General features: G+C 45.4%; 1 long non-coding RNA gene across 2 annotated transcripts in view; it reads left to right on the top strand.

Moving 5' to 3' along the window:
• The window catches only part of LOC142064078 (uncharacterized), a 111829-nt gene that overhangs the window by 68695 nt on the left and 16199 nt on the right, over window positions 1-26935 (top strand). Inside the window, exons 3-7 of one of the 2 annotated variants that reach the window (XR_012662984.1) lie at window positions 509-677; window positions 16325-16402; window positions 16843-16936; window positions 18112-18292; window positions 20890-20974. This is a non-coding gene — a long non-coding RNA (uncharacterized LOC142064078). Of the gene's footprint in view, window positions 1-508; window positions 678-16324; window positions 16403-16842; window positions 16937-18111; window positions 18293-20889; window positions 20975-26935 lie in introns of those variants that run through there. The other variant, XR_012662985.1, reaches the window with a different exon arrangement.

Genomic DNA, 26935 nt, shown 5'->3' with positions numbered 1-26935 from the left:
CTTGCTTTTATCAATAAAATAAAAAGATATGACTCAAAGAGCAAAACAGGAGCTGATTAAGGCTGTTCTGCCCTTCCACTGTCAGAGGAAGATTTAAAGTGGGCTGTGAAAGAGCACTGAGCGACGGCTGTGCCCTCGCAGCACCCTCGCACCCCGGTCCACCGCCACTCACCCCACTTGTGCGCTCAAGTTTTCCACCGATCCCCGTGGGGAAAAAAAACACGGGTCCCTTTTCCAAAAAGTGGATGGCTGCAAGGGGACACATCAGCTCCCAAAGGGGCCCAACGCCAGCCCTGCTGATCCAACTCCAACGTGCCACCTAAGGGCACGTGTTCACCTGTGCATACAATCGATGTTTTATTTCCCCATTCCGAGTTTTTTATTCTCTCGGAAATGCTCCCGGTGTGCTGCGCAACTGGCTTTTTCTTTGCATGCTTCAGCCTCCCTGAAGGTGCCTTCTGCCTTAGCTGAGTAGCTGGTAACATCAGCTCTTTCTGCTCACACACAGCTATTCTGGGATTGCCAGCAGAGCTTGATTTTCACATCTCGCCTCCTGCCAGTGTCTGACTCCTGATAGACGCACTATTTGCACCCAGTTTCATGCAAGACTGCTGGATGCCAGATGGGTTCTCACCAGCCCCGTGCTGAACCTTGGCAAACTGTTCTGTGATCCCAAGGTAAGATTTCCATTTAAGACAGAATACAGCACCGGGCATATTCAGACTTCTTTTTCAATAGTACAGAGCCTGATTTGATAAAAGGTGTTTATTCAGTTCTGCATGCAGCTGGTGCGATTATGTACATGGACCGGTCAACAGCCGGTGTTTTGGCTACCTTGTAGCTGCTTTGGCCTTAGCCAATTAACTGATTTATTAACTGATTTATTCCTGCGCTGGCAGTCACCGGGCATATGAATCAGATGCATATTTGCATTTCCTAAATTTAGCATATGCATCTCTGTATCCAGTCTGCGTGCACAATTTGGGCATGTTTTCATTTGCATTTCGTCACATTTGACTGAGGGAAGTTTAGATCCTTCCGAGTTGAGCAGGACCTCTAGTGGACTGCCGTGTCAAAACACCGGCTTTTCCACAGCCTTCAGCCACCCCTGGAGGGCTTGCCTGCAAGGGAAGGCTTCTCCAGTCATGCGATAAAGTTAAACAAGTGTATGAAAATATCTCTGTTACATGGGGGTTTATTCGTCAGGTACCCTCGTGGAAGGCTACTCTGCTGCAATCACATCTGCTTGAATTCACAGACTGACTTAACCATACAGTTTCCCCTCTAAGTAGCCTTTAAATATCTCTAACACTGTGTTTCCAGAGTATCTGTCAATAGTTTGTTCCCATATCTTCTGTTAAACGTACTTAATATTAAAGAGATCATATAGCGGTCAAGTGTCCTCCCATGGAGCCATCCATATATGTTGAGAGATCTGGACTAATGCAGTGCTGCACCTGTAGCGATGAACCCTGCCACGCGCACGTTGCTTTTTCTTGCCGTGCATTTTCGGTGTTTCCATCCCTGCTCAGGTCTCAGGGCCATAACTGCACCGTTCGCTGCTGCGCGCCCGTGCGGCGGAGCCGGACTTGGCCTCCGTGCTGTAAGCGCCGGCGGTTGTGCGGAAGAAAAGCAGAACAGGGTGGGAGCAGACAAATCCTGGAGCGCTCATCTCTTATTTCCATTTTTCAAAGTTTTTTCTCAGTGTCTGATTTCATTTGCACTCCTGAGAGTAGGAGAAAGCTCACAGGGGTCTGGGTTCTTTCTGAGGAAATGAATGCACACTGTCACCCACACTCATTGCTCTGGAAGCGATTTAAGCAAAGGCAGAATAAATGGCAATGTTTGGGTTCATCAGGAATTTACGCCACTAAAATGAGAGCTAGCCTTTGGGGTTTAGTTCCAAAGTGGAGCAGAGCAAGTTATGTTACCACTGTTGGCTTTTGATGCTCGTTGTATTCCTCTGTTTCATTCCCTGATGGATGGAACTAAGGAGTGGAGGGTGTTTGGCACACGTCTGGGAGGTTGGGAAGCATCACTCTATCGTACTACTGAGGCACTAGACCTTAAAGAAGATGCTAATGAAGCTTGAAATCACATTTGTATTGCAAATGACACAATTTGTTCCGCCTTTATACAGAATTAATATGAACTGTTTGTTGTTTTGTTCCAATTGTGCAGCTGAATAATGCTGCTGCTTTAGGTGGCTCAGCGCCGTAAAGATCTTATTCATAAACAACGCAGGGTAAATTAAAAATGTGCTATGTTGGATGGATCATCTATCCAACTTTCTGGCATTCATTTGTTAGCCATTTTCAGATTATCAAGCAACAGGGGAATCCTGTTCTCCCTCGAAGTCTGAAGTATTGATGCTGATTTGTTCAGTTACAGGTAGATTTTAAATTACAACTACTTTAGATGATTACCTAAAGGGTCAAACCACCTCCTAAAGTGGTTTCATTAGCTCTTCCGAGTAAACAGAACAGTGTGGGGTTTTATTTAGTAACTGATTAACAGCAACAACTAAAGAGGCAGGCCTTAGAGGAAACAAGCGTAGGGTTTGTAGCAACCCCTTTCAGGACTGCCTGGATGCTTCGGCCACTGCGGCAAGGGTTTTTGAAGACCTTTGCGTAGAGACAGCCCGCAGCCAGGCCTATATTTAGTTAGTCCAGAGGGAAGAAGAGAGTCTATCCACATCCAGTGACCTTGTTACAAGCCTGTCTGACTGAGAATCATGCAACACCCCCATCGCCTCGCTGAGCCTTTGAATTTAAGAGCAAAGCTTTTATGTGTTGGAGAGCCACAAGATGTGCGCTCAGGTATATCCGAGAGCTGGAGACCACAGCATCCAGGGTCTTTACCTGGGGTAACACTGGGGTGTTAACAAGGTGTTAGAATCATAGAATACCAGGTCAGAAGGGACCTCAGGGGTCGTCTGGTCCAAACTTTCCTGGCAAAAGCACGGTCTCAGCAAGTTGGCCCAGCACCCTGTCCAGCTGAATCTTAAAAGTGTTCAGTGTTGGGGAATCCACCGCTTCCCTGGGGAGATTATCCCAATGGCTGATTGTTCTCACTGTGAAAAATTTTCCTCTTGTGTCCAGTCAGAATGTCCCCAGGAGTAACCTGTAGCCATTACTCCTCGTCTTTTCCATGTGACTCCTTGTAAAGAGGGAATTCCTGTCTTCTCTGTAGCCACCCTTTAAATACTGGAACATGGTGATAAGGCCTCCCCTAAGCCTTCTTTTCTCAAGGCTGAACAAGCCCGGTTCTCTCTGCCTTTCCTCACATGGCAGGCTTCCCAGTCCTACGATCATCTCGGTGGCCCTTCTCTGGACCCTCTCCAGCCTGTCCTCAGCTTTTTTGCACAGCGGGGACCAAGACTGAACGCAGTGCTCCAGGCGTGGCCTGCCAAGTGCAGAGTAGAGCAGGATAATGACTTCTTTATCTCTTCCAGTGATGCCCCTGTTGATGCAGCTCAGCATCCTGTCGGCTTTCCTTTGCCACAGGTCTCGGGCAAACGGGTAGTTTTACTTTTGCAGCTGTGTTCACTGTGAACAGGTATCCTTGCATGGCTGAGGACTGGGATTACTGAGCAGCCCCCGTGTCAGCATCGCCTTGCTGCTGGTTTCAGGCCGTAGACCCCACGAGAGCCGCACGCAACTCGTGAATCCCAGGCTGCGCATCGCGGCTGCGCTGCCTCGGTGTCTCCCGTGCAGGTGTAATCCAGTTCATTTGAAGGACTGTTGTAATTAGAATGCAGTTTCTTTTTATGTGAGTCCAGAGGCAGGGAAAGCCCCGCAAACTGGCCTGTGAACGGTTTTCCCCGGTGTGACAGCATGTGAAGACTGTAGGGCAGAGGTGTTTGAACAGGTTTCTTTCATGCAGCACATGAAAAAAGCAGCTCCTGCCTGGTTCTTCTCAAAGATATTAACTTTACGACAAATATCTTTCTAGGCATATAGAAAAATAAGGTGACTTTTGTGTCATTTTACCTTATGTTGTTGAAAAGGTAGCAAGTCTTGGAAACAGGACTGTTCTTCTGCATTGTGAAATCTTAGGTGAGTGTGGGTGAAAGACAGGTTTGAAACCCAGGATCAAATCCCCATCCTGTTGCTTTTATTTCAGAATATATTTGAAATCTGAAGATCATATTTTCTAAGCCTACAGTGTTTACGCATCTTGTCTGGATGCGGTAGTTTTGTGGCAGTGATGAAATCTGTAGCTGAAGTCCTTTATGGGCAGTTGACTGCCCAAACAGCAGAAATGTAAGTGGCCTGGTCAGAAGAGAACAAAACTTGAGGATGCCTCTGAATCACAGAGAGATGATTCTCCCCAGTGGTAGATTAAGGAGGCACACTTTAATCAGGATTAGCTACCTCTGACTTTGTCTAATACAAACTAGACAGCCCCTAGACAATAGTCTTGTATCCTTTGATCAAAGCCAAATGTGTTCCAGAAGGACGAGGCCTGACCAGCTTACTGCCAGCAGATGTTAAACATCCACAAACACCTGTTTAGTCTGAGGTCATGTCCCTTGGCCAGAGTAGCCTGAAAAACAGGAGTAGTCAGAAAAAACGGGAGCAGGCTTTTATCAGCTTATCACTTAAGGCCCATTAGTGCAGATACTTGTGGGTCACTTGTTCTGATTCAGCAAAATGGTCTCAGTCTCAGAGTTGAATTTTAAATGGTTACTCGTGATGATTTACAAGCCAGTTCCCATATTTACTGATAATGAATGTAACTACGCGGGGCATATTTCACAAACTTTCAAGAAAGGGATGTGAGTTTAGAACCTAAACAGCCCTACCTTCCTTCTGCAGCTCACCTCTCGCGATGCGCTAGAGAGGTCTTTGGAAATGAGCAAGGTACAGCTGAAACTCTCCCCGTGGGCACTCCCTGCAGGCAGCTGTTCACACACCCACCAGAAGAACAGACCCTTCTTAGTCCAGCCAGAAGAAAAGCATCTCAGATGATGTTCACAGGTCAGCACCTGGCCTGTGGAGAAGGTTACCTTGCATAACCTACCTTTTATCGCATACCTGTGAGCAGAGCTAAGCTGACAATACCAGGCTTCATATGTTGGAGGGTTGCGCAGTTTTTCTGTTGAATGGGTATTTTGCTCTTAGTTGTATTTCTTATATGCTTGCTGTAAAGCTAGACCTCTGTGCTGCCCCCAGTCTGACAAGAGAAATACCTTAAGGCTTTACTATGATACAGTTTGTCATGGTTTAACCCCAGCCGGCAGCTCAGCCCCACGCAGCCCCTCGCTCGCTCCCCCCGCTGCAATGGGGGAGAGAATCAGAAGGGGGAAAGTGAGAAAACCTGAGACAAAGACAGTTTAACAGGGAAAGCAAAAGCCGCGCACACAAGCAGAGCAAGCCAAGGAATCCCTTCCCTCCTCCCCACGGGCAGGCGGGTGCTCAGCCATCCCCAGGACGGCAGGGCTCCATCACGCCCAACGGTGCCTGGGGAAGGCAAACGCCATCGCTCCCAACGTGCCCCCTTCCCCCTCCTCCCCCAGCTCCATGTGCTGAGCATGGCGCCGTGTGGTGTGGGACAGCCCTGGGGCCAGCTGGGGTCACTGTCCCGGCCGTGTCCCCTCCCAGCCCCTTGTGCCCCCCCAGCCCCTCGCTGGTGGGGTGGGGTGAGGGGCAGGAAAGGCCGTGGCTCTGGGTAAGCCCCGCTCAGCAGGAGCGAAACCCTCCCTGGGTCAGCAGCACTGTTTCCAGCACAAATCCAAACCACAGCCCCGTACGAGCTGCTGTGAAGAACATTCACTCTACCCCAGCCCAAACCAGCACACAGTTGGATCACAGTGTGATACAGTAGCTAAATGTTTGAAGTTTTCAAAAGGTTGAAAAGAAAAGATATGTTTCTTTTACTTATGCAGTAGGTAGGTGACATACGGGGATTCTGGTCCCCGCTGTACAAACAGGCTGTGGCCAGGCTGGAAGGGGTCCAGAGAAGGGCCACCAAGATGATCAGAGGACTAGGAAGCTTCCATACGAGGATGGGCTGGGAGAGCTGGGTTTGTCCAGCCTTGAGAAAAGGAGGCTCAGAGGGGATCTCATCACCATGTACCAGCACTTAAGGGGCAGCTACAGAGAAGATGGAGACTCCCTTTTTACACGGAGTCCCATGGAGAGGACAAGGGGGATGGACACAAGTTGCTCTTGGGGAGATTCCGATTGGACACGAGAGCGAAATTTTTCACAGTGAGGACAGTCACCGTTGGAATAATCTCCCCAGGGAAGGGGTTGACTCGGCCACGTTGGACACCTTCAAGAGACGTCTGGACAGGGTGCTGGGCCATCTTGTCTAGGCTGGGCTCTTCCCAGAAAGGTTGGGCTAGATGGTCCCTGAGGTCCCTCCCAACCTGGGATTCGGTGATTCTGTGATTCAGATATTGGTGCCCTTCACATGGGATGTCCAGATGCCATTTGACAGCTTGAGATAAGCTTTTACATACTACAAAGTTTCGAGCAGACGTGTACGCGTACGGAGATTCCTGCTGCATGCACATACGAAGGTGGGGGGGTCGTGTGGGTTGTGGTTTTGGTTTTTTTTTACTTTCTCACACAAAACAAGTTTCGCGTGTCCTTGAAGAAGGGACCTATATAATTTCTCTGCAGTGGGTTACAGCTTTTTTTCTCAGTTAAAAACATTAAATAACAAAACTTAACACAAACTAAAGAATTACAGTACTCTAAAATGAAGTTACTTTGGTTTATTTTCAAAGATCATTAGCTTACCTTCTTAAATATTTTATTTGGACAAAGGATCATCTCTTTTTTTTTTGTTGTACACTTGCAATAACTTTAGTCCTCCTTTTAAATGCTGTTCTATTCTCTCCTCATAATTTCAGATGTCTTCATCCGTTTGCACATGTAACAAGAACATATCCTTAGATAGTGACCTTAAGTGTGGTGCGTATCTGGCTCAATTGGCATTTCCCGTACTTTCTGAAGAGATTTTTAGATAAGTGTAGAGCAGTTCAGCTTCATCTGCATACAGACATATCTTTTCTTGGCTCTCTGCAAACAGAGGCTTCGGAACAGTCACATCTACAAATTATTTAACTTTCAAATGCTCATTAAATCTTTGGCTCCTTCTGCAGGCTGTGCAAGTGCCACGTACTAAATTCTGGAAGCAAGGTACGAGGAGGAACCGCGTAAAAATTGCTTTTCCTTCACAGGGTTACACCCCGCGATGCGTTAGTGCCTGGCCATGCACTGTCACTCACCTGGAGTGTCCTGTGCAGTGCCCAGGGAGTGCTGCAGAAGGTAACAGCACCCCGTAATTCAGTCCGTAACAAAGCTGGGCCAGCAGAAAGGTTGGGCAGTGCTAACGAGGAATTGTCATTCAACTTCAGCAGTTTTGTTTGCATCGGAGCAGTCTGAAAGGACGCTGATGCCTTAATATTCTTGCGTGCCGCACAGGGCTAAAGCCAGGAGAATTAGCGCAGCATCTGATTTAAACCACAATTTTCACTGTCTAAATCTTTTTTTTATTCCCACTGCATAGTTTTAGCAAGAAAAGCGAGTGAAAAATTGCTGTCATAAAAGACTCATCTGCTTTCCATTATACTGACATTTAAGGATTGCACACATTAAAATGCTCCTATGTGCTACAGAGAGTGACAGAAAAAACAGGAGGTTGAAATTTATAACAAATGGGCGATTTTGTAATTCGGCTGCCCTGGGGTGGGCGTGGAACCAGGACTGGGAAATAATAAAGATCTCCCTGCACCTAACCCTTCCCATCCCTCCTCACATCTGCATGTCAGGCAGTTAAATTGCCAGTGCATAGGAAAACACCCTTTACCCTCTGCCTCCTTCAGATTATAAAAATAAAGGAAAAAAATTACTGATATTTTCAGCCCGACGTCAGCGTGCTGTACTCTCTGCAGGCACAACCCTAAAGCCAGTGAGTTGATGTGATCTGGTTTATCAGTGGCTTTTGGTCTGTACTGGAATGTAATTGTTAAGAAGCTTTTTCTTTGAATTAGGAAAACCGATTCCTCCTTTCCTGCTGGGCAGCTTCCAGCCGCTGGTATCTTTTGGTTTCTCACAACTTGAGGAGCAGCATTTTTTGTGAGTGAGATTTCTAAAAATACCGGTTGTTTTATAAGCGAGTGGCAGACAAACAGCTCTGCCTTCCTCTCCGCGGCAGAGCTGTGGAGCGTCTCTCCGGGTGCAGGAGCATTAGCATGGAGAGAAAGGCGCTCTTACCGCCCTGCCACCCAGACACCTTCAGCTGACCCCGCGAAACCACAAGGGAAGTTTGAAAATCTTGGTTTTGTAATAACATCGCATATTTACCTTGGCATTTGAAGCACGTAGTACAAGTCTGGGCCTGAAAGCTTTGATTGCAAATCTGAGTGATTTTCCTTCAGGTCTCTTTCTTAAAGTTTTGGATAATCATAAACCACCTAAAGCTTATTATTAAAACGTTTGTTATGGTCAAAACACGGAGCGTAAAGGCACCAACACTAGGCTTCCGTCTCTTATTCTCCAGCTACCACTTCTGTATCAAATTTATTCAGTTTACAAGTCAAAACCAGGGGTTTTTACATCTCTCTGACTTCCTGCCCAGCCTGTTCCCTGTAATTTAGGCTGTGTGTGCTCTGTTTCATGTAACACTCCTGCCAGCAGCGAACCTGGGCTGGGGGTAGCGCGGCATGAGAGAGATGCTTGCTCTCCTACTAGTGCATCCCTTGTCTTTCCAAGTGGAGTAAAATCTTCGTTTTGTTAGTAAATTATATGTTTTATCTTAAGAGGGAAACTGAAAAGAGATACTAAGAGGTTTTATAGGAATCAGCTTGCACTGTTTTTTCTGACCCCTAGAAATCTTTAGCATCAATCTAGCTTTGCATCAAATCCTGACCTGTGCTGTTTGGCACTTACCCAACCTCAAGTGGTGAAAAGGATGTTTATTGCTTTGTAGCAAAGAACAAAATAACAAAATATCCACATTTGAAAGGAAATAGTTCAGCTTCTCATAGAAACAGACTTGCGTGGTTCTGATTTCCAGCTCCCATCTACTTTTCAGAGTTGAACATCCCTATGCGTGCAAAGCCACATTGCAGTAAAGAAATGAATTGTCTTAGGCTCTCTGAAGGCAGGTCACTCATCAACACATAAAATTCTCAGGCCTAAAGGCTGAGGGGAGCTGATTCACCCTCTGAGTATTTTCAAGTAATATACAATATCAAGTAGAAATCAGACAAAGTTCTGCACGGCAGGATCGAATAGAAAACCCCAGCCTACACTTCTGTGGGTGAACTTTTGCACAGGCAAATGATGATGTCCCAGTTTATCACCCCGCATAAATGACGGGTTCAAACACATACCACTGAATTTATGGCTCTGAAAGCCTTAACAGTGCGTAGCAGGAGGAAGTGGAGGAGGGGAAAGGAAGATGCTCACGGGGGAATAAAAGTGAAAGGAATGAACACTTTCACTGAACCACAAATTGTTGGCCCTTTGTGTCTTGCTGATGCATTAACGATCGATACTAGCGCCCTCCCTGCAGCAGGTACTGCTCTGTGCTGTTGCCTATGGCTTTGCTTGCCCTGTTTTCTGAGGCTGCAGAGCAGGAGCTCCTGACAAGGGCACAGGGAGCCAGAATCAAAATTGAGCCACAGGGTGAGTTGTGGCAATCTAGAAGAGGGTGAATGGCAAGCTATGGCTTTTTCACTGTGAAAAAAAAATACCCAACAAACAGTTCTATTTCAGCAAATCTTTTATCGTGTGCCTCTCATTACACATGCCAGGTAGGTCTCTTGGTTTCAGTGGATCCCCCTGTTTAATATCCTAAGCACATGCCTAACTTGGATGTATCTGGGCATAAAAAGACAGGAAGTGAAAATAGCTTTGGAGTACCTTTACTGTCATTAATTTTTATAAACAGCATAACAAGACCTCATACTTACATTGATAAATGGAGAAAATCAGACCGGAAAAAAGCACATTGTTAAGTGTGCTACCAAAAAAATGTATCGTTTTTCTACTTCGGGGCAAGTCCAGGTAAAACTTGATATGTAGGTTACCCTCCAAACTGGGCAGGAGATCAAAAGTCTGGGACTAATATCAACGAATTAATGCAGTGTAAGCCCAATGTGGGATGAAGGGTATCGAATTAAGTTTTTTGTGCTTGAAGAGGTATCCAAAGGAGGAAGTGCTACTTTAGCTGTTTGACAGAGACTGTGCTAGCGGTTTTTGCAGGTTTAATGAGTTTCTCCAAGGAGTATGTCCTCAAAAACATTTTTTTCTGAACCCTGACTTTGCTCCTCTAGAAGACTTTCCCTCTGGGGACTGTCAGAGGGAAAACGAGGAGCTGTCCTGGCGTTTGTTAATGAAACACTCCGGCCCTTCTGTGAGTGGGGTCATTTGCAATTCCCCTGGTTTACAGGTTGCATTTGTTGCCCAGAAGTTGCCCAGAATATCAGTTTCTGAGCTCTGAATGGGTTTGCTTCCCAGCAGAGCGGGATGTTTTGGAAATTGTTTATCTTCCTCAGACTATTCTCTCTTTCCCAACCTGCAACGCTTGCTGCATCATTGCAGTGGATATCGCTCCTTCTAAACGAGTTAGTTATAGGGGCAGGATAGGCTCTCTTCTGGCCTTTTCGCTATAACAGGTGTCTTGCATCCCCATCATCACAGGGCTCAATATTGGCAATCTAATGTAGCCTGTATATAAAAATCAAATATATATGGAAATTATATAACTCTAAAATGCATGGACATCAGCTTTCAGGGTTTCAGAAATGGGATGGCCTGGAGTAAATAACATTGGTGTTCTCCACAGAAAGGTATTTTCAGTATTTTATTTATATTTTTATCCAGTCCTTCAAGGTTACAAAAAGATTTTTATAGGAAAACTGTCCTGTGTCAAAGGTTTGAGGGTACCTGAAGGTTTCACAGTAAATAATAGTATCCATATTGCTACTGCTATTTAAATGCTAATTGCTAAGATTTATTACAGAACTGTAAATGTTAAAGGCCAAATTTGTCCTGTCTCACACCATGCAAATCTCATTAAATCTGTGATCAGAATCTGACCCAATAAAAAGACTTTCATTCAGTGATCGTAACCACAACTTTTAAGACAATTAACTTGGCTGAGTATTCTGGTTTGATCTTAAGCAGGAACTGTATTCCTTTGAAATGGAGTTATTGCATCCATTTGAATGAATAATCCTGTTAAAATAACAGTAGGAAAGAAAACTCAATATACAATATGAGGTAAATCAATGAAAAAAGACAGTTAATTTTATAGCCAAAAAAAGAGACAAAATTGACAGTCAAAATATTAGCCAAGGACTCTGTCCTAGTGCGGAGATGGATAGCGTAAGTATTTAATCAAAGTGGCTAAAAATCTCCTGCAAGACATAGATCACAGTCAAGCCTGAGAGGAGGCACTGAGGGGAAGGAAATCTCTTGACAGCTTCTGAATGCCTTTAAGTGCGCTGTATGGTAACAGTCTCACTGCTTAAAATATTTATGAGGTGTGATACTGAAGGTCTGAGAACAGAGGCTCCCACAGCAGGCAGACACGTCCTCCTTCGGCTCCTCTCGCGCCGGTGGAGGCGGCGACAGTCCCGGTGCTTGAGCCGGCGGAGCTTGTGCGTCCGTGCGCAGGTCTGGGCTCACCCGGCTGCCCCATCGAGGCACAGGGATTGCTTCACCCGCAGGTCAGCGAGAAAAAGAGTCAAAAAGGGAGGGAGAGGAGGAAAAACTCTCCCAGGCGACAGGGACGGGCAGCCCAGGTGCATCATGGTTAGAGGTATAGCCTGAAACGGAGGACGCGCGGTTTAGTAACGCCGGTCTGGGCCTTTGCCTTTAGCGCTGCTGCTGACGACAACTAGACGGGCAAATTATGTCACCCACCAGTGATGTTTTCCTACTGCTTGAAAACGTTAGTAATAATAGTGACGAGTGCATGGGGTTGTTCAAACTGTGGGCGAAAAGCCTTACATATGAGCAGTGAGATGGTGTTATTTTTTATTAATAATAATTACATACCAGAGCAATCACTTGCCATCCGTTATTACTAACAGCCACTTGGACCCAGTGTCCTTTTCTGTGCAGATGCCCGCTCTGCGAGGCTCTGCTGTAGCGAAGCAGGTCTTGGCGACTTGCTGCCAAACTCCAGCTCGCAGGCGAGAGGCACCGAGCGGGATAAAACCTCCCACATTCGGTTCACTAATAAAGTTTTGCAATCCCCCAGCCCCATGCATCCAAAGGCTTCACAGCGCTTGGATGTTTGGGTTTGAAAATCCTCGGGGTTCAGCTGAAGCCTTCTTGATTTCCTTAGATTATAACTGTGAGCGTGTTGGAGGGGCAGGAACCGTGAGCGGACTGTGCGCGGAGCCTGGCTGGCGGCGGTGGCCTCTTCATTACAAGAAGAGGGATGTGTAACGTCTCCGAGTGCTTAACTCCAATTAACTGATTAGCTTGAGGTGAAACCCTAGCAAACACAAGGCTGTTTGGTGCTTTGAAGCCAATGACTGCCAGCTGTCTCCTGTTTGGGATACAAACTGTCCTGGGGAGTTTTCGGTGCAGCTTTTGGGATGGTGCGGCAGGGACTCCTGCGCTCAGCCACGCCAGGGCACCGCGTGCTCTGGGTTGTGCCCGGGGAAGCGGCTGCTCTGGCACTGACGGCAGATCTCTGGGTGCCTCGCCGTGACTTGTGTGCCTGAGGGTGGGTCCGTAACTCAGGGAGCTCCGAGGGTCTTCTCTTGTGTCCAGAAGGGAAAAGTTGGAAAAAAAACCCCAAGTCTAGTTGGACTTTGTGCCTGGCTATGCCACAGGCCTCTCGTTTGACTCCAGATGGAAATATTGTAATTTCAGCGTATAAGGTACCAAATTAAAGCTGCAAAGGTCATAATTCTGATATTTTCTTTTTTTTTTTTAAACTCCTGAGGTTGCGGCTCTGCAACGTTGTCAACCGGCTCAGCTGTTTTGCAGTTCAAAATGCCCCTGCATGTTCATTTGTACTCACTCATGCGCTTCATTAGTAAAAACTGTTGCTCATTTTGATACACAATGAGAGATAGACCATGCAAATACTTCCACCAAAGCAATCATATGATAGAACTAAATTCTGTTTTTAAAGGTAAATATCACATTTCCCATTAACTTCAAGAGCACGGCTTGTGAGCCTCTGGATGGGATCCACTGCGTGGCATTAGTGTACTGTAAGCAAAGGGTCATTTTTACAGTACTAATTTCACCTGGGTAGGTAAATTGATCAAAATCAGGTGGTTTTGACAGTTTTTTCAATCACCTATTTCATTTCCCTACTCTGTTTTCGTTTTTTCCCCAGTTTTCCTACCAGATGGCACCGTGTTGTTGGTATGGGAAATATCTTTAACGCTGTGGGTGCCTGTACTGCTGCTGTGCGTTACGTGTGCGGGCGGGGGCACCTGCAGCCTGCTGTGCACGTCTTTGCTGCACCCCTGCTTTCTCAGCGAGCCCAGGCGAAGCCGCCTCCCTTCCACCAGAGGAACGCTTGCCTTCATGTGAACTCTTGAAAAGGCAGCATGAAAAGTCAACAGCTAATTTCTGCGGACGGTGGTTTCCCATCAGAGTGTTTCAGGCGGCAAGCTGTGCATCGCGGTCAAAAAGGTGACGCTGGTTTTTGTTGCATGCAGCAGTTTTGCGGCCCGGGAGGGCAGGTCAGGGTGCAAGCCTCCCGCAGAGCCCTCAGCGGGACGGCCCCCGCGCTCTTCCTCCGGTGCTCGCGCAGACAGACAGAACCCAGGCGATGCCCACCGACTGCGCCGTGGCCTGAAATCCTCTGCACGTCTGCAGCTCTTTCTGAGGCCGGTATTATTTGTTTGTTACAAAGACTGAATTAATTAGAAATATTTAAAAAAAATGGGAATAGGTACAAAGACGTCAATTCATGCATTTAGCACTCTGCCCAGCAGTTTTGGTTTTATTGTTCTTTCCCCCACCCCCTCGAGCAGCTCAGTGTTGTAATGTTTCCTTAGTTGCTCAAATGCGTGGTGAATTCTTCCAGTAGAATGGCCTCACATTCTTATTTATTTCTTCCGAGGCACAACTGGCTTTGAAGTGCAGTATATGGGTTTGTCCTTATTTAACCACCCATCTCACAATTTTTGATCTCTGAAGGCTGAGATTTTGTTATTAAGTGTGATTATAAACCCTCGTTTTTATGAGGTTTCGAAAGCCCCAAAATATTTGTTGCCTTAATGTTCGTTGCATTGAGATCTACAACTTCCTAACAGCCTGTGACAAAATGCATGCTCGCAAATGGTAATTAGAGGCACAGTTTTATTTTATGAGCTACATGAATTCAAATGCCTGCGCTTTCACCAACCCCTGAGTCACCGAGCAGCGAAGGGTTGGCGATAGCCTCTGATTAATCCCAGCCGGGCTGCCAGCCAGTGGCAGCGGGGGGCTGGAAGCTCCATCTGCAATTTCCAGCCCACTCAGCCGTGCAGCACCCCGGGGATTGTGCTTTGGGGGTCTCTTATTCCTAGGCAGAAGGCAAAGCAAGCCATTGATGGCATACTGCTCTGGGGTCCTTTGTGGGTTTATGTTCCCAAATCAAATACTGTCCAAGCACGGATATTATTTAAACAGTTTTTAAGCAGAAAAAAAAAGAGATAGATATCTGCTGTTTTTTCTTTGTTTTCTCTAATCTGCCTCACAAATGAGGAGTTTTGGAGATTACAGGCCCTTTTGGAGAACAGCTCTCTTCTGACATCTAAGAATGTTGCTCGACCAGTTCTTTCAGAAGTGGTTCTTTCAGAGAACTTTATTTCTAGGATCTCTTTTTCACCTTGATTCCTAGTAAGATGTTTTAGGCAGCTGCATTTGAATCTTTAGCATTAATTAATTTGGTAAAGTATAAAGTAGCAGAAGCATGGATGACAATATTAATGAAAGTAATAAAAACAGATTAATGACTAAATCCAGAGAAACAGAACCCCAGCCTCCCTGCAGACATGGATATTAATGAGATTTCCTTTGTTCCTCTCTGAGGGCAGGCAGTTTCTCCCACCCCACCAATCTCTGCAAGTGCCAAAGAGTTTGTTTACTTTGTGCCTGGTTCCAGTTAGAGCCGCAGGCAGGAACTGGTAAATACAGTGAAATATTGTTAGAAGCAAGAGCTTCTGACCTGACCGTAAATGTGACAAACCAGTAACCTTAATGGGAATGTTTTTCTTGAGGTGACCAAAGAGGAGAGGGAGGCAGCTCTGCAGTGGGGTATTTATGCAAACTGAAGTTCTGAGATTGCTTTGCTTGGTAGGAAAGCCAGGCATACATTTTTCCAGCATCTGCCCAACTTACTGGGGGAATTTAAATATATGGGAACGGACGAAGGGAAGGAGGTGAATTAGGGAGGTTCTGCCACACCAGCTGCTGGCCTGTTTGTCTGCTCAAATAAATAGGACCGGCAAGTGTCTTGAGGGTAAATTAAATAGAATCTCATGTCAGCAGTGCATGGAAACAGCTGCTGGGTATTTGGCACTCTGGTGTTTCCTAATGTCTCATAGCAGAGAAGGTTGGTTTGCAAATTCCTTCTGTTAAGGACTTGTGATCCTGCAGCAAACTCAATTTGTATCCGTAATGAAACCTTATAATGTTAGTGGCAGTATTACTATCAGTGTAATTAATAATGCTATTTATATCATCAAGAGACAGTCACTAATTATGCAGAAGGATTGATATCTAACAGCAGATTAACCTCCCCTCACCAGGCAACTGCTTGAACTTGTTTTCACCCAAGTAGCTCATTAAGGGAGATGCTCAGAAGCATTGTCGGGGGGGAAAGAGCTGCAGCAGGAGGGCAACCGAGATCCGGTCATCATCAGCTGCAGCTCTGCGAAGTGTTAGGGCCAAGGCTTCTGTAATTGAAGTTAAATAAAGGTACACTTCTAACTAAAGGTCTCCCATGCCTCTGAAAGGGGACCTGGTTCTCAGGAGCAAGTCAGTGTGACCAGCACACTTGTATCCAAAACAGCTCTTCCCATGTGAGTTTGTCTGGAGCTGGATCGCGCCTCGGTTATCTCACGTGTGAGTCAAGTCCCTTCACCGCGTTGTAGGAAATAGTGGGTACCATGGTAAAGGGAAAATGCTGTTTATAAACCAGGGACAGAAGAGGTTCAGTCATTCCCAGCAAAGATATTTCTCTTGATGAGGCAGACCTGACACGGGTGAGAAGTGTGTGAACGTTTCTGATATTTTTTTTCTTATTTAATTCATTACTATTTTATGATACCTGTTTAAAGAAGCCTCAGACATTTTAACTTGTTGAATTCCTTTGCTTTGTGTTTTTTCTGTATCAGGTCCTTTCTACCTAGCTGACCAGAGAACTGGCAGGGTGATGAAGCAAGAAGCACTGTGCAAATACAGGCTGATCCATGGTGAGGATGAGAACTTTTTTCAAACTACTTGAAGCTCTTTGCTTTTTCTTAGTGCTACTCCAACCCAGCCTTCTGAGAAACTCTGGAGCATAAGATGTCTTTGTTAAAATTCATTCCTTCTCTCCTTTTATTTGAAGAAGGAAAAATAAGAGTCTGAATCAGAGACTGCTGATGAGTTATATGGGAAGGTCAGAATTGATAGCAGCTGTGAAGAGCAAAACTGCTTTAAAACCTCATCCTTTTCTAGTGATAAATAAAGAACATGATCTCAATTATTTTTCTCTTCTGTGGATCCATTTCAAGTGAAGTTTTTTTGTTATATGCAGTTTCTTCTCTGAAAACAAAGTACATTGGTAATAAAAAATAATTCTTCCTTTGGGTAAGCGTTAATCCACGGATGCTGACAACCCAGCAATCAAGGCTTCTTTCTTCCTCCACAGGCTTAAGGTTTGCACCACACAGCGGGTTGTACACGTGCAGCGCACCGCCGGAATGACGTCCCACGCCCATTTGCTACATAAAAATGATGTTGCGGTAAGGAGGCAACGGGGTTCCCAATGGCAGGTTGGAAAGCCGTCAAATCGGCTGCTGAGTCAGCTTTTGCTGGGAGCTGGCGTTCTAGAGATTGCTTAGACGACTTCAGATAATTTATGCTCTTGAAATTTCACACCGTGAAAACTAGAAGTCTCAGATATCTCAACACCGGCAGCCAGCCGTGCCTTACCTTGGCCTTACTAGCAACCCGCAGTGTATATTAAAAGGCAACAGGCTTTGGATTAGATAGTCATGGTGGGGGCAGTGTCACCTGAAACCTGTCACAGCTCGATTCAGACTGTCGTGGAGACGTCCAGTAGTGCTAGATCAGTGCTCGGTGCTCTATAGATAACTGCCTCGTACAAAGGCAGAGCGACAGATGAAAATCCCACGGTATCCCTTCTGGTACTACATGTTCTCTGATTTTTTAACAGAGCTTATCAAATATTAGGGTGACATAACTGCTCTCTGACTTTGCCGCATCGGGAGGGAGCGGGGAAGTGGGAGGAGAGAGAAAAGCTGTACTTAAAATCAAGAGTGAAAACACTACAGGCCAAATTCAGCCTGGATACAACCAGAGGCAGCAAATTCATGCCTGAAGCCCGGAGCCTCCCTAGAGGTCTCGAGAGGATAGCAGCCCCTCGCCCTGCCGTGCTAACCTCTGCCCTGGCTCCGCAGAGGGCGGGTGGGCGCACGAATGGCGGCAGGCACTGTCCCACCCTTGTCCCACCCGTGGGGACGGTGCAGGGCTTCGAGAGCGCCCCAAGGGCCGGCGGGGGCTCAGCCAAGAGCAGGGTGGTACCTGCCAGCCCCTCCTGCTGCCTCCGCTTTGCCAGAGCCCGCTCAAGTAGCGCTTGGTTTGATTTGAGGGTTTCAGTTTCCAAGGAAAACAAACTACTCTCTTGTAGCTGGGAATAAACGTGTTTGCAGTGTGACTGATACCCAGCGCAGGATCAGACTCTTTCTGCTCTGTATCCTGAGAGACTGAGCTTAGGCTTGTTCAGAGGTGCGGGCACAATTTCAGGGAATACAAATGTCAAGTGGTCCCACCTTCTATTCAGAAAATACAGACATATCGGAGTTGCGGTCTATTTATTGGATTAGAAAAATGATATAGCTCGCACTTTCCTTCCATCTTTAATGTTTAATGTTTTCTCTTTCACCTCTCATCTCAGGCCTTAGTTTCACATTCTCCTGGCAGTCGCCACTTAATCCTCCTTCACCTCCCTCGGGATGAGGGTGTTGGCCCTGCAGCTGGGAAGGCTCGCACAGAGAGTCTGTGCCTCCTGCTAGGTGAGGTTAGGCAGGAATGACCAGAGGCTTCCTACACCAAGAGGATGTTTATTTTAAAAAAAGGTGAGTTTGCAGGTGATAGCGGAGTAACGCTTGTGTTTCTAGTTCCCAGCCTTACAAGGCTCCCTCTGACCTGAGCCTCATGTTTCGGGTTATGCTGGTTTTAGATGGAAGTTAGCCTTCGTTTGCCACCCACGCTCTCTCCAAAGGGCCACCCCAGCACCTTCACGGGGTCCGGGAGGGCACAGAATTCGCTGCCTCACGCTGCCAGCAAAGGCCACGGTGCTTCCTCTGGTTGATGCTGGGCTTGGCGTCTGGGAGCCCCTCCGCAGCGGCGGTCGCTTGGGGGCTGGTCCAAGCTCTCTGGGGTCAGTGGAAAGATTTAGGTGACGCTGGTGGCACGGATCCAGCCCTGACTCAGTAACGTCCAACGAGAGAAAAACTCCTGCTTGTTCCCGTGGGTAAGTGCAAGTCGCACTCACCAAATACTCAGCCTGGCCACGTGACAGAAGAAGAATATACACAATAAACTGCTGAGGTTCAATAGCAGACGTGGCATTTGGGCCTGCAGTTGATGAGCTCCCGGTCTGCTGCAAGCCCATGCTTTGCCACTGAAGATTCGACTTCAAATTATTTGGCCTTTCAGCAGAAGCCCAGGGATTCCCGCAGTGACCATAAAGCGCTGAGTAACAGCACGGGTCGTACACAGACTCTCACACAAGGGAGGAAAAGCACTATATAAATTAATTTTTCATGTAAAAGCCCTAGAACAATGAGTCTGTAACATGCATATATAAATAATTAGTGTGGTTATAAGTTGGCTGGTTTCTTTTTAATTGACTGTATGCAGTTATTGACTTTGAAAGTGACGCCAAACTTTTCTGCTAAATCAAAGGAGCTGTCTTTCCCTCTTGGAATGGTTTCCATGTGGCAAGTTTAACAGGCTTTCCCCGAGTTACAGAAGGAAAAGGTTCCCCTCTTGTGGCTGCGAAGGAGAACGACATTTTCTGCACGATATTCTCCACTTCCTTAGTTATAGAGAAATACAAAGAAGTTAGAAAATTCCAGGCATCTTCACCTCGTACCACAGCACGGAACTTGGCCGCTTCTGGCGTGCTGTAGCTGTATTTCAGCTGCCTCTTCGACAGCTGCTGTGTTTGCTTCAGGGTAAAGGGAAATATTCGGGGGGGAATTGATCTAAGTTATTTAAATTAAAACTAGAAGTCGTGATCTATATCAGCAGTTAGAAACATTAGATTTAAAGAAAAGCTGGTTTGCATTTGTACCTTTAAAATACTTTCTTAGTAAACGCTTGCTTTTATCTGTTGGATTTATTTTACCTGTTCTGTCTGCCCTTGGGGAGGTGGCTTTATAGGAAAATCTTTAAGCCGTTCGTAACTCAGCAGGTATTCATTCAGGTTATCAGATTTTCTATTTCGGTTATGTTAGAAATGGTGACAAGCACATATTACTTACAGAACGGCTGATTTAACTTCCAGTTTCGGTGAAAATGCTTTTGAATTAAAAATCGAAATTTAATTTAAAAATCAAGCAAGCAGCAGCTTAAAGTTATTGGTTAAAAGCTGTCTTGAAACACTTTAGTTGCATCAGAAAGAAAAGCGGTGAGTTTACCCAGTTATGTCTGACTATGACAAGGACCGCAGCTACGAAGGAAGGGAAGTTCGCCGAAGCGCTTGGCTCGTGCCGCGGTACCCGCCGCAGTTTGGAGCGAACGGGACTCAGCCCCTCACGCCTCCTTTGTATGTAGAAACCAAACTTTCTTGCTTTTTCAACTCCCAGCTGGTTTCTCAGCGTTGAATGACCTACTCGCTGGACACAGCCAGACTGAAACTCACACGCGGAGTGTTCTTTTCTCCGTGTTCCTGCAGAAGAAAGAGCTACTACCCAAAGCAGAGCTCATTTATGCCTTTAGCTGTCCAGCTTCTGGGGGAATAAATTCCTCAGGCCACTTGCTTGACTTTCTTTATATCAGCAGCAAAGATGTGCTATTTGAAAAGTATACGAATAATTTATATAAAACTTTAAATAGCTGACTTATGCCTCAGCATAAGCTGTTATTTCAGATTTACTTTCTAGATTTATTTTTAAAGGAAACACACACGTTAAATAATCTGCTTTTTTCCTTAAATCTCTATTTCTTCTATTGTAGAGACACTTAAATTCCAGGAAATAATTTGATGCTGCAATTTGAACTAGAGGAAAACAGCAAAAGTTTTGTATTCAAGGCTATGATCTTGGACAACTCTCAAAAGGAAACATAGAAAATATATCTCAGGAAAAGGCAGCCTGAAATTAGAATAGTTGTTAATACAAATATACAGGACAGATTTAGATCTTAGTTTTAACCCTGGTGCTATTTTTATACTATAAAGAAGCTAAAATGGGAAGTCTTTTATGTCATGAAAATCCAGATATAAACAATTCCTTTTTGATTTCTAAAGCAGATTTTTCTGTTGAGGAAGACTTATGATTTTTAAATTTGCTTCATCTCTATTATTATTATTATTATTATTGTAGTAATAAATTACCTTTAAAATGAGATGCACTTGGCCTAAGACTTTGGCACATGTAGTAGAAGCATTCACTTTTAATTATTAGGCTGTGGAACTAAACCCTGTCATTTTCCCTCTATTGAGTAGATCTATTCAAAAAGACCTGAAAATGGGATGGAAGTGGAACTGACCTACGAGCCAGGGCAAGAACACAAGAAGCCACAGCGCTTGTGTGAGTACCAGTTTTTGTGTCTGATGAGAACACGGGTCGCTCTATTTTTGTGTTGGCAACGTTCTGCACGGTGCCGTTTTGTGCCCTCGATATCATTCGGACTTTCACTGGTGTCTTTCTGGAGCTGAGGTACCTTCCCAGGGTGGTGCCACCAGGGAACTGAGCATTCCTGTCCTTCTACAACACAGAAAAAAATCTGCAGCTTTTGGAGCTGGAAGTATCCCCACATTTCTATGATGTATTTAGTCTGCGTGCGTTATGCACGTGCTTAGCTACACTGAGGGCTTCTCAGGAGATGCAGCTATAACCACAGCCTAGCCGGCCATTTATTCTTCCCTCTGATAAACAAATATGTTCCAGGAAGGCAATTTCAGCCTGCGGCCTGTGGATTCGCAGCCTGATCTGAGCAAACACTCCACGAGGAGTGAAGGACCCTCGAGGTTTGCAGCTCACCACACAGAGCTGTGAAGTTCCCGTGTTAATCCCCTGCCGTCCAGACTAAGAGCTTTTCGGATCCCTTGCAGATCTTAGTTGTTTTTTTTAAAAAAACCCAACTTGTAGAGTTCTCTAGTCACCACTGAAAATAGAAAACAGCAGCCTTTGGTGATGTGAGGGCCATGCTCTTTCCTTGCTCTGTGCAGGGAAGAGCCGATACAGAGAGCACCCTTGCAGAGCAGATCCCCCCTCACCCGTTCCTGCCGCACAGCATCCACTGCAAACGCTTTTTTTGGGGGTAAGCTGATGCATTTAAACCTTAGAGCTTGGAAGTTTGGTCTGTACCATTTCCATAAGTTAGTGGATTCTGAAGAAACTTCCCAACAATTAATATGCGAGGATGTGGGAGGTGATGGCTGCAGGAGGTGACGGTGGCTGCCTGATAACCTTTATCTCTCTCCATCGTGTCCCGCCTACGTGCTGCTCTCGCTTTGACCCAGTGGTGCTGCTCCCAGCAGACATCAGGCCTTAGCACGAGCCGTGTGTTAGCCAAAACCCGAGCAGGAGCTGGGCGAACAGAGACCAAGGTGCCTGGGACTTCAACGAAACTGCTGCCTGGGGCCGCAGCGGGGCCGGAGGCTGGCACGGGTTGTGCAGTTCTGCGTTGTATTTCCTCTTAATGCTTTGTAAAGAGAGAAACCCCTGCGTGCTTGCTATCTCATTATTGTGCATGAGATAACTAGGGCTCCTCCGGGTGCAATGAGCTTCAGAAATGCATGCTTCTTTTCTGCTCTATGTTTAAGCAATAATAATTTATGAATCTAATTAGGCTTTGGTTTGCAAGAGTGATGAATATTCACATTCTAAATAGCTGAGAAACATTAAAAATGTACGACAGCTTTATTTGCTCCAGCCCTGAGGATTATGGGTGAACATTTTCCTGAATGTGCTCAGCTTTCTCAGCGCCATTCAAGTACTGAACCAGGAAAAAAGGGCGTTCAGCCTGGCGCAGGGCAGACCTGTGCGCAGAGCCTGCGAGCGCAGCCTGTGTGCCTGTTCCGAAAACGGCAGCGACGGAATTGCGGCACTGTGGGTTTTAGGGCCTCTGTGACAGCTTGTTTCACTGCCGTAGCTAATATGCAAAGCATTTTCTAGTATGTGTAGTTTTAGGAGCTGGACTTCTTAAAAGTGAAGTTAAGGATAATGTTTTCCTAATAACCTCCCCCTATTTCTTATCCTACCGGTAACTTTGGAATTTGTGTATTTGAGCTGGAAGGATTTGATAACTCCTTTCGCATTTCACCTTTAGTTTCATACCTTTTCCTCTGGATTCCTCTGCAATAACGAAAGCAGACGCTCAGCAGCCTTGCTGCCCTTAATAAGGTGTTTAATTTACAAATTGTAAGCTGCCTGCAGAGCTTCTCATTGTAGGGGAAGTATGTAACTTACTTTTAACTCCTAATTACTTTCTATATTTTGCTTTGCTAGCACAAGGGAACAGTATTTGATTTGTTTGTGGTGCAGCGATCTTTACATAACCCCAAACATGATTTTACCACCTAGATGACCAGTCAAGACTCAGTTAATACCATCAGCTGAACACCGGTCTGTTGGAGAGCCCATCACATGAGAATTTAACTTGCAATGCACGTTTGTCCGGGTGGGTTTTTTGGTAGTTTTCTTTTGTGTGCTTTTTTGGTGATATCAGTATAGGTATCAGGATCAAGGAACTGAGAAACAGAGATGGAAGCATCTTCTGCAGTCTGTTGTTCTGTAGGGATTGCTCTTTTTTTACATCGGTATTGAGCGAGTTTGAGGCATGACCCACACTGATGTCCCGTTATCTATCGCGCTGCATTCCCAGGAGTGCGTCTGTGGTCAGCCAGGATATAAAGTCTCTATGTCTCGATGCAGGTTTCTTTGGATTGTATTTGGTTTCCAGAAATTAGTTATGTACATACAAAAGGAAAACAGACATCTCTGCCTCGCAGCTCATCGGCTGGGCAGTACAGAATCGTCACCCTGGATAACTCTAAGCCTACTATTTATGAATGAAAATTAGGCCAGGCAACCTAGAACTCAGCATTTGCAAATTTCAAATACCTTGGACTAAATAATTGGCAGTCCTGGAAACTACCTATCTGCAACTTGAAGACAAACAAACAAAACCATTTCCTTTTGCTGTGTGTTCTATGTTTATTGTACACAGGGCTGAGGTTCTGGATAAATTTAAGAAAATTTTATATTTTACTGGCTTTGTCCATCGTATGAACCACTTTCTCTCGCAACAGTAATTTCCTCACACTATGACAGCCTGACTTCAGGACTTTGGTGGAGATGCAGCAGCGTTCCCATTAGAGGCTGCCTTTCCAGTGTGACACAACTGGTAGCAAGCCCTTTGCATGACAAAGCTTCATTTGTAGGATCTCAAACTCCAGCAAGGCGCCTCCTCCAAAAGGCTTGAGCAACCTCTGAAAATTACGTTATCTTGGACAAATCACGTAGACACCGAGTCCCAGGCTGACCAGGTCCCGCTTGGCTGGTCGACACTGAACTTTCATAGTGTCTATGAAAGGAGAGGTTCTGATTTGATTAATTTTTCACCTCACTGGATCAGACAGTGTGGGAGCGTGAGGAAGGGTCATTATCCCTGTTCCAAGGACTGGGAAATGGAAGACAGTTACTCATTGAAAGTCGCACAATACATGAGTGGGTGCCAGATGCTGTAGATGCCAGAGATGGGATTTAAACCCAGATGTCCTGAGTGCCAGCTCAGCGCACTAAATTCATAGTTATCCATCCTCTCAAAAACCCAAGAAGGCTTTCTGATTGATTCAGTATTTAGAAAATTTTGGCTGCCATAAAATGATACTTTAGAGAACCCTAAAACTTACTAATGTAAAAGACTATTTTTACTACCCCATTCATCTCCTTTAGGAATGAATGAGTTTAGCCTTCTACGGGGCAAGAGAATAACAATTAGAGCAACTTTTCAGAAGTGGGTGTCACAGCACGTGTCTGAAGTGACTCACCAATAACACCTGAGAAGTCTATGTTAGAAATAATTCTGATTCCACTCTGCACTACAGTGATTTTCAGGCATCCTTCATTAATACTTAGTTCCTCAGTTTTCCTCTGCTCTTTGGTGCGTTTTTTAACTTTGCAGATCATTAAAATTGTACTGTTTTCAGATTGATAAGAACATTTCCTTATGCCAGAATAAATGGAGCATCTCTGGTGGATACGACTGAATTGATTTACAGCAAAGGAATACAACTTAACGAGGAAGCCACTACCTTCAAAAAAATGGGGGGGGGGATCTAATTCTGAAGACTGCAAGTTTTGGAGCATAAATGACAATGGAAGTTTATAGAGCCTTTTGGATTAAACCAGAGGCCAGCTCCATTAAACCAAATGGAGCATTCCTAATCTGACATGTTGACAAGAACACCCCTGCCTATTCCAAAAGGGAGTTTCAAATGAATCCAGATTTATCTTATGTTCCCAACAGGGGCTGAGCTGGCTCCAAAGGAAGTTATCCAGGCCAAAAATAAACAAGATACACATGAAGCAGTTTGTGCCACCAGGAAACCTGCCAGGGAATATGTGGAGAGGAGAAGGAAAGCCAGCAGAATCACGGCTTAAGATGTCTTTCCTCTCTCCTCATTATGTCCTATCTCTATTTCTTCAGAGAATGTAAATCAAAGTTCCTTCCCCATGGAGACCCCTTGCCCTTCTATTCACTTTCCTCATCTTGCTTTCCCAAAAAGAGGGCTCCATGTGCTGCTCTCCCCAGCACCCAACTCCTCCCTGTCCTGCAGTTGCAAAGCAGCAGCTACAGAGATGCTCGGTGCTGAAGTGCTGATCCTGCATCTGCTAATATTCATACTTGGTTATTGACTTCTGCAAGAGCCAGCTGGAGCCAAACAGCCATGCTTTTCCCAGGAGTGTGTGTACATAATTTGAATTATGTAATTCTAAGAAGCAAATTTAGCCTTTTCCAACTGCTTTTACTGTGGCAGACACAAAGTCACAGTAATTGCAAATAGCAGGACAAGCACCTTTTGCATTTACGTTTTGTCGACCTGGGACCAACCTTTTAATTTGCTACGAGAGCCCAGGAGAGCTGTCCCGTGGCATACGTTGTTCACTGCACCGCGTCTGACCAGAGTCTGCCGTGGGCTTTGTAATTTGCTGGAGCAGAGTCACTAAATTACATGCTGCTATGAGATATATAACCCTACAGGACATAGAACTGCTCCTTAATACAACAGCCTTTGGAGAGGCATGAGCTCAAATACCACTGCAGAGAGCAGAGCTTCCCAGCGTTAGCTACGATATCAGAAGTTCTACCTCATGAAACGTTATAGACTCCGTTTTCAAAGGAAATCCAAGTTTGTGCCCATAATAATAGCGTGTTCAGAAGTTCCTGCCAGAGAAAAAGTCTGTCTAGCTATGTACAGACAAGCATCACTGCACGCAAAAAGGAAGGCTGCAGAGTGTCTCCTTTACAAATGCAAGTCCAGGGTTTCGGAGGTGCATGCTAGACACATGCAGGACGGAGACGGTTGTAAGATGTTTGGCAGCGAGGGCCAGGGTTTAAAATATGGGTCTCAGAAGGTTGGTTTATAGCCTGAACTGTAGAATTTGCAGCAGCCTTAGTATTCTGTTAGCTATATTTTGGAAATCAGAAATCTGTTCCAGAGATGTGTGTTGTCTTCCATCCAGTATTAACATTTAAATTTTGTGTGTGAACCTCTCCTCATCAAAATGACAGCAGTCCTGTTTGTCCGTGAACTGTGTCATTTACGATCCCCAGGGATAACTGGATGATAATGGCCATATTCTTGTAGAGTTTGATACTTGAAGGAAATATGCAAACAGAATTAAATGTGAAAAACAGATTACTAGTGTCACTCACGGCAGTGAAAACTTCTGCAAAGAGGTGGCGTAGGGTATTGCTACAGCATCAAAAATTGTTGAAACACCGCACATAAAATAGGCAAGTGATGATCAGTGATGGTATGTGTGTGTTCACCAGAGTCACGCTGTATGTGTACATGCAGCGGTTGTATGTACACAGCCAAGGAAGGGTTTTTATCATATATATAGATATAAATAGATACATATATATGAATAGATAGATGTGTGTGCATTTATGTACAGCTGCTTAGTATCATCCTTTTGCTATAATGTTTAACAAGTCTGATAGAGATTTATTCTGATTATATCACAGTATTTGCTACACATACCAAGGGTTTTTTGTTTGTCTGGGTTTTTTTGTAGGTAGCAGGAAGGTAATAAGTAGCTGGGTTTTGGGGTTCAAGCAAATGCAAAGATCTGAGGCTGGCCAGAAGAAGACTTCAGCCTGAGAAGTGTGAAATATATAGCCGGATCAGTCCAGCAGTTCTAGTGCAATGATTTTGCTCGTCTGTCTGTGAGATGTTGTTCGACTTGCTCTCAGTCTTGGCAAGAAGCTCGCATTTGAGGCTTTGGCTCTCCTTCTGAGGAGGAATGTTTAGGCCA

Source organism: Phalacrocorax aristotelis, chromosome 13 (genome assembly GCF_949628215.1).
Source record: "Phalacrocorax aristotelis chromosome 13, bGulAri2.1, whole genome shotgun sequence".
NCBI lineage: Eukaryota > Metazoa > Chordata > Aves > Suliformes > Phalacrocoracidae > Phalacrocorax > Phalacrocorax aristotelis.
The sequence above is the reverse complement of the archived record's forward strand: the minus strand, read 5'-3'. Positions and strand labels throughout refer to the sequence as shown.